Genomic DNA, 12,908 nt, shown 5'->3' with positions numbered 1-12,908 from the left:
ATATAATATAGGCACCGTACAAGCAAATTGTGACCTTGACATAATAAGGCTCTGTGATCTGAGTGGTTTTAAGATATTGAGACTCTAAGTTTTCATATCTGTATTGTTCAAAATGATTTTTAGAAAAGGTGTTTTACAGATCGAATATTTGAGCACAAACAGCAATTCAGCAGCATGTTTTGAATTTAGAGATGAAAGATTTTCGCTGACTGAGTTGGTCATTTTTTAGGAATATCATTGTTTATTGAATATTTCAGTTTTTGGCAAGCGCTACTGCCTTGTACGTTTTGGTATCTCCCAACTCTTAACACACCTGATTCTAATTATTCACTTGTTATCAAGCAGCTGAAGCTTGTCAAGGGCTTGATAACAAGTAAATAATTAGGTGTGTTAGATGGGAAGATACCTAAAATGTGCAGGCCAGTAGCAGGAGCGGGTTTGGTGACAACTGCCCTAGACCGTCGCAGACTAAACTTCAAGACTCGAAAACAGAGGTGAGTTCATTGGCTTGTTGAGGGGCCGCAGTTAGTTCCGACTGTTTGTAATAGCAGGACAGAGACTTAACGCTGTAGAAGTTGTGAAGATTACAAAAGAAGAGAGAGTTGGTGGATGATATGGACAAAACCATGCATTATACGATGACGTATAATTTCATGGCAGCTGCTGTATGCTCAAAAAGTAAACATATTTGTTCAAATCACAAAGGTTTCCACTTTTAATAGCAAGTGCTGTAGTGGATGCCAATTTGTCTTAGAATATGGAAAGTACGAACCAGGAACACGGTTCACGCTTTTCCACAAAGACAGATGAAAGAAATGTCGAATGAAAGATTGCATTGAGTTGGTGGAACAGAAGCTACAGTGACTTTTCTTTTCTCAAATTTATTTAGGGCCAAAACTCCATAAAAGTCCAAATTAACCTATACAAACTGTTAAATTGTCAGAGAATATTGCCATGTCAATAACTCATACCTGTAACTATTTCCATTGTGTTTTTAAATTCAAACAGAAGCGTAAGTGCTGCCAAAGTACATACAGAGTGAGTTCTGACAAGTGTGAACTTTTCACATCAAGTGTTTGAAGTACTTACTGATGAAAGTTTATAATTTCCTCAATAAACTTTGTCATAGCAACAGAAAGCACCTGAGAGCACCCAGAGAGAGAGAGAGAGAGAGAGAGAGACAGACAGAGAGAGAGACAGAGAGAGAGAGAGAGAGAGAGAGAGACAAAAACGTTTCTTCTTCAGGCCAGTGAGCCCGTAATAGTGGCCTTTATTATCATGGCTTTGACATTTGAGGTTGAGGTTTGTTGTCTTGTGAGAGTCAGTGTGTGGCTCGGAGTGTTTTGGAGTCACTGTGTGGGCTGTGTGAGGCCTGCTGGGACACAGTGCACAGTGTAAAGTATCGGATTGTTCCCTGCTCCCAGTGCTGCGTTTCTATGGAAGCGGCAGTATTCTCCGTGCCTTGCACCTCCATGGTAGCCTCTTATGTTTTTTTCTGGGAAACCTTTCATGTCCTGACAGGAATTTTTTTTACAGAAAAGGGAATTTTTTTTTTTTTGGATTTTCCAAAAAGGATTAGAAATACAACACCAGTACATTTGTGTCTGTCTCTTTTGATATACATACTGGGGGATTCATCTGCAGATGCCTCTGTTGTGACATCTGCATTGTACTTAGCCAAAGTGAGGGATCACTTGTAATGCTGTGTCAAAAAGATTAGTGCTCCACTTTAAGATTTTTTGAGGAAAGTTATCATGAGTAATTTCCATAATCATTCCCAGATATATCCCAGAGAAAGCAGAAAGCCCCACAAGCCTATGTTTTGGATAAAAGTCCTGAGTTGCATAAAATTTTCAAAAAGTACAAGTGAGGACCTGCCGTTGCGAAGACATGCCAAGTGAAGTATAAACACAATTCAACACCCACACTCCTTATTAAAAACAAAAGAACAAAAAAGCAAAACAGCAGACGGAGAATACATTAAATCCACCTAGGGCCATGACCCCAAAGCCCACGCACTGCAGGATGCCAGACTGACTTATCTTCAAACTCTAGTCTTTCTTCTATCAGGAAACACTAATGATGAGACTATAGTGTACGGTTTTGTGCTGTGCTGTACTAGGTTCTTATTTGAACATCAGCACAGCACAGCACAGCTTAATAAAGCTAAACACAGGCAAAGGACATGGAATAATTTAATTCTAGCACCCACCACAATCACTTTTGCCTTCAGTGGAACAAGACACCCTCCATGTTTCCATGTTTTTTGTTAACTGGTGTCCAAGATCACACAGTAAAACTTGGTGTATAATGTTAAAACCAGACAAGTTGCTACCACTGACAATGTTGGTTAGGTAACATAAACATGGTGTAACCCCAGATTCACAGAGTACAGGCGTAGCCGTCGCTATTTCAGTATGTTTTCAGTTCATGAAAGTTAATTGTAACACTTTGGTGGCCTAAAAAAGTCTTGTTCAGCGTTTGATTGTATTAAAAGACCCTCTAAGGAGTCAGATGTTCAGTTTTTCTGGTAAGTACATTTAGTTTTAATGGTTTTAAGTTGATTTTTCCCAAGAAAAAATTAGTATTAGCATTATCACAGTTAACCATAGACTGTAAATGCACCATGCTAACCAAGCTAGCAGCTAGCGTATCTCCCAACTCTTAACACACCTGATTCTAATTATTCATTTGTTATCAAGCAGCTGAAGCTTGTCAAGGGCTTGATAACAAGTAAATAATTAGGTGTGTTAGGTGGGAAGATACCTAAAACATGCAGGCCAGTATTAGCATTATCACAGTTAACCATAGACTGTAAATGCACCATGCTAACCAAGCTAGCAGCTAGCGTATCTCCCAACTCTTAACACACCTGATTCTAATTATTCATTTGTTATCAAGCAGCTGAAGCTTGTCAAGGGCTTGATAACAAGTAAATAATTAGGTGTGTTAGGTGGGAAGATACCTAAAACATGCAGGCCAGTATTAGCATTATCACAGTTAATCATAGACTGTAAATGCACCATGCTAACCAAGCTAGCAGCTAGCGTTAGGGTCACATCCATCTTCTCGTCCAAATATGTGACTTCTCATCACTTCTAGCTCCAAAAATCCAAGATGGCGACGGTCAAAATGCCAAACTCAAGGCTTCAAAATGGGTGACGTCAAAGTGGCTACGTCCATTATTTTTATACAGTGTATGCCCTTTGCGAAGGCCCTCAGCTCAGCTATGTCTGAATGCCATTTTAGCTCCTGTCACTTTAAGCCCCCCCCCCCCCTCCCCAATGAGCCCACTCTGATTGGCAGACTTTCTGCGGTTCCAGAGGCTACGTAAATAGAAAGTATTGGTAGGATTCACTTCTTTTTCTCGTTTTTAATCAAAATGGAAACGTCTGAAATACACTGTACCCACAGAACAACCTTAGCAACATAGGCCACAGAATGGATTACTGTTTGTGGGCATGTGCAAACAATCTGATGTCATCGTGTTGAGGATGTAGGGGTAACATTGCAAATGAAGCGTTCAGGGTAGGTTGAAGCCCTGGCATTTGACTTGCAGGGAGCATTTTTACATTATGTTTACCTCAAGTTTTGGAATTTTGACCCTGTTTGACATAAGCATCCAACATAATAACAGCATAAAAGTAACAGAAAATTACATAAAACATGATGAGTCCCCTTTAAATAATTAAACACTGTGTAAAGACAGCAACAGTGAGGCTTAGCTAAAGAGATTTGAGCTAGGGTTATTTGTGTAACCAATAAAATAAAATAGATAAATAGCTTTTCAGTGAGAACCGCACAAATTTAATTCTAAATGTCTTTCTGGATGTCCAAACCAACTTTACATCAGATGGATGTTAAGCCACCACATAATTCATTAAAATCATGGAACTCAAAACTTGTTGTTATATCTTTGTGAAATTATATGAGTCCAGATATGACATAAAGTTTATTGTGCATGTCTGTCACATAAAAGTATAAATATAGAATAAATATGCAGTACTTAGTAGCATATGTTTTATGAAATTCACAAGTACAAAATACACTGACATTAAATCTATAAACAAAATCTATAAACTATACATTTTAACAACATTGTATTGTGTTGTTATTTTTTGTCATGTGTTTTTTTTTGCCAGTGATTCAGTAAGTAGTTACACTCTGCTGACACACACTATTACGGCACTCGAGGGCATTTAAGGTCACTCAAGGTCACTTTTGGTCACTTTTCCTGTGACCTCTGTTACAGGAAAAACCTGTTCATTCCACCTGGCTGAGCTCTGGTTTCAAGTTTCTGTTCTCTTACTGGAAAGTGGCGGCCTAAAGCACACACATGTGTACATACAGTGTAAATACTGTGTAAAAATCATGCACACAAACACACACACACAGACACACACACACACACACACACCAACATACCTTCAAGTTCTCTCTTTATCTCGCTCTCTCTTTCACAAGGAAACACACAGACACACACACACACAGCTGTCATTGTATACTAAGTATGTGGCTTGATGTATTGAATGGCTCAACTGTGTGTCAAATGATCAGAGGGTTTCCAGTAAAGCTCCTGCTGCCGGTTTATGATCCCCACATGATCCAAAAATGTGGCTTTGCATCTTCTTTTTTTTTCTTCATTTAAATGACTGAATCTCAGTGTTCATTCACATTGCTTGCCCATATCAACTTCCACCCTCCATTCTGGACAGTCAGAAACTTTGTCTGTTGAGAGCCAAGCTGTTTCATGGAAGCCGTCCTAGATTATCATCATATACATCTACAAGCCCCATTTAAAAAGCAGGTGTATGCATATTTTTTTTTACATAGATATTGATTCCAAACCCAGTTTCACCCACAGATAACACTGATATTGTTAGGTTTCTCTTAATCTCTTGACCTAATGCAGAAAGATTCCTTTTTGCACAGAACTGAAAAGTGTGATTGCTGCAAAAAGTGGGGAGATAACTGTGTTTATAAAGTGGATAAAAACATATTGAATGAGCTTTGCTTAATTTGATCATGCTTTCACATGGATGTTTACTTTTATACTTTTATAATTTAACTTTAAATTTTATAATGAAGCATCAGAGTCAAATCATTTTAACAGATAACAATCATTCACATATTCATTGTTGTTACCCCTTCCACTTACAGAGAAGAATCATAAATTAATAAATATCATTCACCTGATAAAAAATTGACAGCCGCAAGAGTTCACACAGCATAACACACATGACTCACAGCTGCCACTTTAATGTCGGTGGCTTTATGTGCCACCATGTGCCATGGAGTGCCAGGAGTCGGCAGGTGTTAATCTGCCTTTCGGTTTCTTTTCACTTACAAAGATTTGCAGCTCACCTCCTATTCCTTGGAAATTGTTTTGTCTTTCTTTTTTTTTTCTGTCGGCTGATGAAAGCCAGGACAGCTACAGCTGGCAAATGGACTTTTTAGCCTTTAAAATAGCACAATAAAAACACAATACTGCTGATTATGGTTTGGTTATGTTTCAGTATATATCATTTTTTTCTTTATTCTTATTCCTTTTTATTATTTAATTAATCATACATTTTGTTCTCATTGCTGTCATGTACTGTGTGTTGCGCAGTGTGTTTGAATGACTTTGAATGACATCTGTGTCGACATGTCATGCATCAATGATTTTCATTAAGCATCTATACACACTGAAGGTGTCAGACCACACAGTAGCATTATCTGTGAATCTTCTACGTGCTATAACGGCATCTGTAAAAAGTCAAACTCAAAGGAAATTTCTGAGGAACTACTTTGTCACGCTTGGTGCATGATTGTGTGTTTACCAGCTGTTACTTTCTGTTTGATACACGCCACAGCCAGACAGACAGCTGTAGGAGTATAAGCTTCCCTCTCAGGATGCGCGGGTGCTATTGTGGGTAGAGATAGTCCTTATCTTCAGGCAGCACAAGATCTAAGAGTGTTTGTATGCTGTGTGTTAATTCTTAACGGTAGAGGAATTCCCTGGAATATAAAAGGAGGCAGTTGATTACTTCTGGGGAAAAGTGCTGGCTACTCTTGCAAAGCAATATAATTTCACAAGAAGAACAAAGTTCCTGTATTTCACCATTACATATACACAACTGCTGAGTTTTATGGCACTGCTTTTGCCAATATGATATCTTGAGCACACATAATGCTGTCACTGAATAATGAGAACAAAACCAAACCTTCACTTCACTTTCAATAGTATAAAAGTGCTATTATTAAAGTCAGTCCCATTTAAGGTTAATATGAGAAGCATGAGCCCACAATCAACATGCAGTATACAGTTCACATATAAATACTGCACTGTTTGGTTGCCATGGTGAGGACAATCAGTGCTGCACAATGATAGGGGAGAGTATTAGCGTGAGTGTGTCGCATTTACCAGTTACATCACAGCACAACTCTGATGTGACAGAGACACACCCTGTTCCAAAAAAGGTCTAACACACCAAGTGGTGTAAAGTATGTGCACATGCACAAACACACATATACACACACAAATACATTGGTGTTATATAATAATCCACTACCAGGCAAAACCAGTCATACCAATACATAGATTATTTATAGAACAAACTGTGTATTAAAATAAAATGTCCATGATTCATAAGAAAATGATGGTTTTATAATTCCAGTGGCCAGTATATTTTTCCCCCAATGGTTTTTCCAATACACAACAGAGATAAAAGTATCCCTGCAGTATCTATATTGCTGCTCATTAGTTTGAATGTATGATTACCAACGATATCGAACAAATGTCATTTGTTTGAAGTGTTTCCCACTCAGATAAGATGATCAGGAAGTGAGTCAGGGTATCACCACAGCGCTGCACAGCAACAAGCTTGTTAAAGACATCACCACATTTTTTCCATCTTACGCTATCTGTTAAGTGTTGTTTGACTGCTGATTACATTTTTCATACAGCTTGTAATACCGTTTTTTCCCATCTTGTAACTAATGAAAGCTCTGTTTGCACAGTGCATTGAAGTATCTTGTTCAGTAACCAGCCATCAGAAATACGTCATTTCACTCTGGGCCAGCCTACTGCTACACCAGCTTGCCTTTTGCAGCAATGACTCAGAGGGTGTTTCCCGGCAAAGCTGGAGGACTGTTAGGGATTTCTCTTCAGCTGACATTGTTTACATTTGCCTGCTTGACAATTACAATAACTCCAACTGTAATTTGGTTTCTGTAAATTAAGAACAGAGAGGAAAACTTTCAGGAACCTGAATTACCTGAATGGGCAAGTCAGCAATATCTCAGTAACTTCATGACTTTTATTAATTGAAAGCAAAACTGGTCACAAAAATTAATAATGAAAAGCTTATCTAATCACACACCACTCTTTTTCTAGTTTTTTTGCACCATCTACAAGGTGTTAAATCTGGCTATCACCTGCCGACCTGTTAGCTCACATCATTACCTAATTCTGGCTCTAGTGTGACTCAAAGTAGCATTTTTACTACAAGCCTGGTCTCAACAAATGACAAATGGTGTAGCATGGATCAAATTACCAGGGAAATGTAAATATTTCAAAGTGGCCTGTTGGTACTTGTATGGCTGGTTTCCAGTAAAACTGTAGGTGGATTTTCACACTACAACAAGGCCTACAGTAGGAGTAACACTTTGATGACTCACAGCATCTCTACATGATTCCATCAACTGACAACATATATAGAAGTACTAAATTACTACTTTTGGAAAGGTAAAAATTGCACCACACTCATTATGAACATGACATGGTAGCATGTGGCTGTGTGCCATCACTGTTACTGAAAGACGCTATAATCCAAAGTTTCCATGTGGCAAACTGGGCCTATTAGTTGAATTAAACTTCTTGCACAATTCTAATGCTTTTCGTGTTCTGTGAGTATAGTACTTCCTTGAAATCTGGGATCTGTGAAATATGCGATAAGCCTAAAATAGCAAAGGTCATTTTGAGAACAATTTAACAGCCAGAAGTACTCATGCACAATCCGTTAGTGGTAATAGCTTATAATCAAGGTCTAATTTTGTTGCATTCCCTAATATTCCTGCCTCATCTGGTTTTTTCTCATTTCTTGGAAATGCCCCTCCTGAAGCAAAGCAGAGCAGTAATACAACATTCAGCACAGAGAGCAGAGGACTCAGGTTTAAAGAGGACTGTGAAGATGGAACTGTAGATTTATGGTATTACAGGCAGGCAGTGTTGTAGCGCACAGGGGAGTGGAGTGCTAACAGTAAATCTGAAGGCCTGGAGGAGGAACAGGAGGAGCGTGACCGGAGAAGAGTCTGAGAGGGTGGGACTTGCGGGCCATGGTGACTCACTGCCTCTCCCTGCTTGACTCTGATATCTGGCATCTGGAGCTCATTGACTACGACTCCATGGCAACCAGTAGTTGTGGAATTGTAAACAGACTGAGCAACTGGAAAGACGAGCGGGAATCAGGCTTTCACTGTTTCTCCACTGTGCGCTCAAGAGCTCCAACGGGGCTGTCACCTTACTGTATACGCACGTGCTGAGTTCAAAGGGAGCAAATAAGGCGAAATGACCAGACACATATACAGTACACCCTGTGCGGTAAAGGCCTAAGCCCTCTGCACAGTGCTGAGTATGGTCAGTGAGGCTGTAATTTTCAGGAAAGAAACACAGCAGAGTTACTTATTCCACTTTCAAAAGTGACTTTTTAAATTTCTGAACAAATTCTTAATGGTCACAACTGCTCAAGTTCTTCTCTCATAATGTTAGATTAGCCAAATTTCATGAACAATTTTAAAGCACTTCATGATCCAGCATACATTTGTGAGCCTTTGTGCCCATATGTACCTGCACTCAACATCAGATCTTGCAAGATAACTCCACCAGCAGTTCCTCCAATCTACACTAAAAGCTAATAGAGCTTGTGCATTTGCTGTACGGGCCCCCAAACTCTGGAACAGTTTTCCTTTTGAATTTTTAAATCTCTACTAAAAACTAATTTTTATAAACTTGTATTTTTGCATTAATTGGTATTTATGTGTCACATCACTTTTAACTTCTACTTTGTATTGTACCAATCATTTCTGCTATATTGTTAGTTTTTTTGTAAAGCTCCTTGTAACACTGTTTTGAAAAGCGCTATACAAATAAAGGTTATTATTATTACTATCATTATGCTTGGGGACAAAATCTTTACTGCACAAAACATTTACTACTTCACTAAAATCATTAGTAAAAAAAAAAAAATATTACAAAATATGTACTGGTTCCCCAAGTATCACAACAAACTGCGTCATTTAGTTGAATTTCACTAGATTTCACTGTGTTGCCTGTACTAAGTGGTTTAGTTTCTGTAACCTTCCTCATTTTTTGCATCGTTAAAATCTACAAAAAGTTTGAGGACTTACGAGGCAACTTACGGCAGCACTTCTCTGAGGAACAATCTTTATAAACTTCCCCTCTTCTGAGAACCACCAGTAACCCCATATAAAACTAGTCTCAGTGGCACTTTGAGAAACCAACTGAGCAGTTTTAACTTAATGCAGACAGTCAAACACTTATTTACAAGTTAATGTCTGCTGCTGATAATTGGAAGACATTAACTCTTCCAAACGCTAATGCTAAAAAACCAATTAGGCCCTGCATTAGCCAGTTTATCACACTGTCAGTGCAGTAGTTCATGTATAATGTCCTACTTACAAATCTATAAAACCATACTGGATTTGTTGCTCTGATGTAGTTTATAATCAGCATCTGTTTCCCAAGTCAAGTGAGACTTTTGGTGAAAGCTGTATTCACTGGTTGTGATGTGAAGAAGAGAAAATTAGCTAACCTAGGTTTGATACTGTTAAAGCCCCTTGTCAAAACGTCATGAGAGAAGTAGCTGTTAAATGTAAAAAAAAAAAAAAAAAAAAAGTACACCACATATATGTAAATTGGATGATCTTATATTTAGAACCAAATGTTGCTGGAAATGTTTTGAATAGAAATAGCTTATCTAACTATGCAAAATTATCTGACGTCACTTCTCTTTCTCTCCATATGAACACGTAATTGAAGATTAGTCAAGTCATCTCTGAGCTCTGCCATTTTATTTTCCACTCATGCAATATTGGAAAAAGTGAAGAAAAAAAAATTACCCTGGAAAAAATATGTAAATGAGTAAGTGGCATAATCTTATCTTGCTAAAGTTTCAAATCTAGTTGGATTTCAATTGATTATTTTTTGGTAATTTATGAAAGTTCACCTAGCTAAAAAGGCTTAAATCCAATTTTCTGTAAGTTATTATTAGTTTTAAGGTCAGACAGTATTTTGTGGTGCTAGTTTCAAGAAATCTTATACCCCTCTGGCTGATATGTTTGCTTGTTACCAGCAAATTTCAATAGATTACATTTCTAAATAAAGGCCGACACTTGACATGGCCACATTCAAAATCATTTTTAACAAACATTTGAAAAACAAGCATGAATTAAAAACAGCAGACAGAGCTGATTGTATTTGCGTGAGTGAACTTCATGTAACATTTGTGTTTTTTTCCATTTTGGACTGTGACATTGTCTGCGGTGCCTTTTGTTGAGTGTACACACACGAACACATTTGTGACGTTAAGCTGGTGTCCACAAAATCCCACGCCCTACTTGTAATTATAAGAGGCTGACGTGAGTGGATTTTCCCAGTCAGTAAGTTGTATTTATCATAAATCCAACATGACAAAAGAACGTACCTCTTGGTGCCAAAAGAGTCAGACTGGCTAAATTCACGGACAAATCTAATAAACTTTTTTTCAGTAAATGGTCTCATTTTTATACAGCCATTGTACTATTAAAATGAATTTAAAAGTAATAGAGTTCATATTGAGGCAATATTTTAAATGTGGCTGATTAAAATGATAATGACATCCAGAAACACTCTAGCAGGTTACATGAAGCACAAGAAATGGCATAATACATCAACTATTTTAAGCAATACTGATGTACTCTATAACAAAATGGTAGAAAGTTTGCCTCAAGTTGCTCACAGATGTGCACTTGCATAAACAGTACATACTGTTTGACAATTCAATAAACATAAACAGCTTTATATGTAAGTGTTCTTGAAGAAAGGAAGGGAAAAAAACACAGATATAAAAAGTTTGAACTAGTACTTTGTCACTCTTGTCACCATCGGTGAAATGTTATTCTTCCACCTCTGTCAGTACTGTGTTTTATATCTACTGTGACATGTTTGCACACAGCTGCAGGGGATACACAGGTACTTCCTGAGATTAACCTCTTGTGGGAGTTGTAATGTTTTCAGATTGTTGCTTTAGAGCCAGCAACCGGTTGGGGGTGTATTTACGATGACAAATTTGTGGCTTGTGTAAGCACGGCTCTGACTCTTCAGCGCTTGTTCTCTAGAATCACATGACCGACTACCAGAGAATTTCTCCTGAGCAGCAAATCAAGCTGGCGTGCTTTAAATAGTCCTCTGCTGAAAGTCAGCTGTCGGTCAGACAAGATACATACACAAACCCTGTGACTCCTCACCCTGTGTGCACATTCACGTGAAACACTCATCATTTAAATACTATAATATATAATATATGTGTAATGATATACTCTGCAGAATGATGCACATGTGTTTTCTTGTACTTCCTGTATCTATATACACTTCTTTCCCTTGTGTATTGTGTGTACATTGAGGTTAGGTTTACTGGGAAACTGGGATCATGTGCTGTTTTTTCATGCTCTGTAGTTTCGCAGCAGTCTGCACTTATTTGGTATTATCTCACACAAAGAACATTTTCAGTTCTCCCAGCCCCATCTTGCACTCACCTCCTTAAAATGAATTCAACCAGAAAAGTGATTCATATGTTTCCCAAGTCCTCTGATTGCTTAGTTTTTTCTTAGGTAAAGAAAAGACTCTTTAGAAATGTAGCCTCTTCTGAGACAAAAGATTCTGTGCGTGTATTTTCATGGAACCGTGTTGGTTTCATATCAACACATTACTGAGAAAAACAAAAAACAAAAAACATTGTTCTAGATCACTCACAGAGCACAAATCACCTCAGAGACCCTTTGTCTCTCTGAAACCTCTGCACTGAGCCCTACTGGCTGAGAGGAGACGGTTAAGTGCTGTGGAAGCAGGTAGAGCAGGGGCTCCTTCCCGTAATTATGTTGGATGTGGAGGTTATTGCAGATTCCCGTTCATCCATTGTTTTAGCAGTTTGCAGTAAATGTGCCTGCGTTTCTGCCTGTAGTCTCTCTCCATGTGATAGTGTACGTACAGTGTAAATATGAGGAATCTGTGTTTTTACAGGGGTCACAATAAAGAAGCTGCATCTTGGAAAGTAATTGCATCATTAATAAGTCGCTGTAGAGAACAGAATTGGTAAACCCTCGTGTTTTGTTGACCCCACTGTTGCATGTGTAAAAATAATACTAATTGTAAAATGTTTCCAATCGTTTCCAGCTTCTTCTTCTTCTTTTTTTTTTAAATTCTTCTAATGACCTAATTAGAATCCAATATGCAGAAAAGTACTGTTGTGGTAACCCTTCCTGTTGCCACAAGCTGGACTTGAACATTTAATGAAGGTAACAAAAGATAGTGATGACTCCAAATATGGAGATATTTCACGTTTTATACAAGAGCACTGAGTCCTTGTTAGACTTCTAATGAACAAACTGTTATAGAAGTATATTAACAGAAACCCAAACAGACTTATCTGGAATTTGGGAGTGCTGTCAACACCAGTCACAGTTATATAGCTCATGGACTTCTGTTTAGAAGCAATGTGTCATTTTCTGGAGTAGATTTCAGAAACATGTCATCAGTGCAAAATCATGTATATAAGCAGTTTTCATAATATTATGAAAAGTCTTGAATCAAGCTTAAAAAAACCCAAACTATCTTGTGTGTTTTTTGAGCTTTTACAGATGGCCTTGGG

This window comes from Thunnus maccoyii, chromosome 18 (genome assembly GCF_910596095.1).
Source record: "Thunnus maccoyii chromosome 18, fThuMac1.1, whole genome shotgun sequence".
Classification (NCBI taxonomy): Eukaryota; Metazoa; Chordata; class Actinopteri; order Scombriformes; family Scombridae; genus Thunnus; species Thunnus maccoyii.
This window is presented reverse-complemented; position numbering follows the sequence as displayed.